The 3,976-nt window shown below is 39.7% G+C and overlaps 1 pseudogene; it reads right to left on the reverse strand.

Moving 5' to 3' along the window:
• Positions 1–1,299: 1,299 nt before the first annotated feature.
• Positions 1,300–2,241, reverse strand: LOC127031209 (olfactory receptor 4D9-like; annotated as a pseudogene).
• Between the last annotated feature and the right edge of the window lie 1,735 nt (positions 2,242–3,976).

Below are 3,976 nucleotides of genomic sequence, written 5' to 3' on the forward strand. Positions count from 1 at the left end.
ACATAATGGTTAGAGAAGGTGTAGAGGCATATATGCTGGGATTTCATTAAGATAATAGTACAGGAAATTTGACACTATTTTTGACTAATGAAACAGATTTCTCAAGAATAGTAAAGGAAGGCCACCTATAGAACCCAGAATTATTGTCCAAAGTTGGTTATTGACTCAGGGAAGGGCATACTGATAACACAATTACTTCTGGTAACAAGATATGTGATAGCTCATGTTTGGAGAAGGATAGATCTACCAACATTAATGGCATAGGGAAATAAAGTATGGGCAAACCTTCTAATAGATAAAAGGGCAGAGACTCATTCATTCATTTATTTGGGATTAGACTCATAGATTTTAAGGTCAGAAGGGACCATTATGATCATCTAGTCTGACCTCCTGCACAATGCAGGTCACACAATCTCACCCATCCACTCCTGTAGCAAACCCTTAGCCTATGTCTGAGTTATTGAAGTCCTCAAATCGTAGTTTGAACACCTCAGATGGTAGAGAATCCTCCAGCATGTGACCCGTGCCCCATGCTTCAGAGGATGGCAAAAAACCTCCAGGGTCTCTGCCAATCTGCCCTGGAGGAAAATTCCTTCCTGACTCCAAGTATGGCAATCAGTTAAACCCTGAGCATGTGGGCAAGACTCACCAGCCAGCACCCGGGAAAGAATTCTCTGTAGTAAGTCAAATCCCATCCCGTCTAACATCCCATCACAGACCACTGGACATACTTACCTGCTGATAATCAAATATCAATTGTCAAATGAATTGCCAAATTAGGCTATCCCATCATACCATCCCCTCCATAAACTTATCAAGCTTAGTCTTAAAGCCAGATATGCCTTTTGCCACCACTACTCCCCTTGAAAGCCAGTTCCAGAACTTCACTCCTCTAATGGTTAGAAACCTTCATCTAATTTCAAGTCTAGAGCTTTGAGCAGGAGGTTGGACTAGATGATTGGCCTTGAGCAGGGGGTTGGACTAGATGATCTACTGAGGTCCCTTCCAACCCTGACAGTCTGTGATTCGGTGATTCTGTGAGGTCCCTTCCAACCTAAATATTCTGTGATTCTATGATTCTATGAATTGGGGTCAAGTAGAGTACATATTGAATCATTTCCATTTTTGGAATTTGGACATAATGAGTGCAAAGTTCATGCTAAAATGTTGACCAACACAATTTTTTTAAATGTCAAAAATAGAGATTAAAGATAGGGATTGTTAAAACTCTGATGAAAAGTTCATTTAAGACAATAATAACAATTGAAAAACAACGATAATTCAAGATACATTCTGTCTTTATAGTTTCTTCCCTGAGGACAGGATTCTGCTCATCAGTCTCCTGATGGCCTTTTTCATCTCAGCATTTCTCAGCATGTAGATCATTGGATTCAGCATTGGGGTGATTACAGTGTAAATGATTAATGCCAACTTGTCCATGGGCAATTTCCGGAAGGGCCTAGCATAGATGAAGATGCAGGGTACGAATTGTAAACACACAATTGTGATCTGGGATCCATAGGTAGACAGAGCTTTGTGCTTCCCATCTGTAACATGTGTCTTTAGCTTGACAAAGATAATGGTGTACAAAATGAGCAGGATGATGAACATTACTATGACAAGCATCTCACCATTGGAAACCATCAGCATCTCGACCAAGTAGCTGTCCATGCAGGCCAATTTGATGACTTGTAGGATAGCACAGTATAAATTGTCCAAGATGTTTGGATCGCAGAAAGGCAACTGGAGGATCAATGCAATCTGAACAGCAGAGTGAGCCAATCCACCCAGCTATACCCCTGCCACCAGCCCCACGCACATACCACAGTTCGTGACAGTCAAGTAACACAGTGGTTTATAGATGGCTACATACCGATCAGCAGCCATTATCACAAGGGCTACAACAATAGCACTGGCGAAGAAGTGGAAGAAGAACATCTGGAGGATGCACTCATTGAACAAAATGTTTCTGTGCTGGGAGAGGAGACCCAACAGCTATTTTGGAGCATTGACTGATGAGTCACTAACATCTAGGAAAGCCAAGATGGCCAGCAGGAAGTACATGGGGGTGTGGAGCCGGTGGCTGGTGATCACAGTGGTGATGATGGTGAAGTTTCCCAACCAGGATGTCAGGTAGACTATGAAGAAAACAACGAAGAGGCATTGTTGCAGCTCAGCATTCTGGGTGAGGCCCAAGAGGACAAATTCTATTACTGTGGAGCTGAGGTTCTGCTGTTCCATTTACTAGCTTCAAAACATGTCTAGAGAGGCAACTGTAATAATTAGTATGAAAAAGTTCTTATTATTCCCTTCTTGAATTACTAGTATTAAGTCAATATTAATGCCTCTTGACAGACACTTTGTTTAATAATTATCTTAGTTTACTAAATTCAGTCATCCTCAGTGCAGGGCATCCCTGCTACAGAGGACCCTATGAACTACACTAGTTGTCATCCTGAGTTTGGGGATCATTGGGAGTGAAAAGGAGCAGCCTACTTATGAAATCAAACCTTTGCCTAACTGTTAGGATAGAAATAGTCAAGCTTGTCTGGCCTATACTTTAAAAATTTAGACGTATTCTTATCACTTAACTAGTTATAGAGATATTAAAGAAAGAATCAAAATCACTGTCTATCTTTGTAAGGGCATTCTCTCATTGTGACAGTCTGAGGCCTTGTTTAGTCAAATTGAAATAAGGCAATCTGGGGCTATTAGGAAGGTGATCCGATCTATTACCTCCAGAGAAAGGAAAGAGCCTAAAACATGTAAAAAGAAATTTAGTTTGATACTTTTCTGTCTGGCAAGAATTCACTTATCAATAGACACAGCTGGCGATCCCTTATATCTGTATAGATTTAGTTGTGAAATCCTCACTTCTGTATTGTTTTGTATGTTTGTTTGCATGGTCTCTATTTGGTTCTGTAATTGTTTCTATCTGCTGTATAATTAATTTTGCTGGATGTAAACTAATTAAGGTGGTGGGATATAATTGGTTAAATAGCCATGTTACAAGATGTTAGGATTGGTTAGGTAAATTTTAGTAGAAAGATTGGTTAAGGTATAGCTAAAAATATTGCTATATAAGTTAGGGGCAAACAAGAAGTAAGTTGGGATTCGAAAATAAGGAAAAAGGAACTTGGATTTAAGTTTTCTGGAAGTTCACCCCAATAAACATTGAATTGTTTGCACCTCAATGTGGGGGTCATAAGAAATTGTCAGGTGCTCATGACAAACAGAATGCTCTTCCCATATCCATATGTGGCAAGGCGATCCAACATAGTTCTTGATTAAAACTGAAGAAGGGTTGGAATGGAAAACTGGAGAACCACTTATTTAGAGGATTCACACAACCAGTGTGTGCCTTTGGTTACAAGAAGAGAAGGAATTAATTCTAATTGTCTTTAGAAGCAATTGCATGTGCTCACCGCATCTGAAATAAATCCAGTCACTGTATTAGGTGCCCGTGGATTCTGGTGCATAATTTTAAACACCTGAATTTGAAAGCTGTGAACACAAAAATATTTCTGTCTATGCACCCCTGTTTAAATATTCAAAACTGCTGTGGGATTATGGATTCTGAGTTCCCATTAACATTTTTGAAAATCTCTAATACAGATTTAAAAAAATGTTTCCAGTAAAACACATCTATGAAATAGTCAATGTATCTCCCAAGGTGGCCTGCTGGTGAATCCAACTCAAGCATTTGGGAAGCAGCTTCTCTGAAATGGCTTCTCCACTAAGGCTGGGGGACGTTGCTCAGCAAACCCCTTTCCAGTGACTCAGCGGGGATATGATAGAGTTTTATAAAATCATGACTGATGTGGAGAAAGTAAATAAGGAAGTATTATTTACTCTTTCCCATAAAACAAGAACTAGGTGTCACTAAATGACATTAGTAGGCATCAGATTTAAAACAAACAAAAAATATTTTTCACACAATGCACAGTGATCCTGTGGAACTCCTTGCCAAAGGATG

This window comes from Gopherus flavomarginatus, chromosome 11 (assembly GCF_025201925.1).
Source record: "Gopherus flavomarginatus isolate rGopFla2 chromosome 11, rGopFla2.mat.asm, whole genome shotgun sequence".
In the NCBI taxonomy this organism is placed as follows: Eukaryota; Metazoa; Chordata; order Testudines; family Testudinidae; genus Gopherus; species Gopherus flavomarginatus.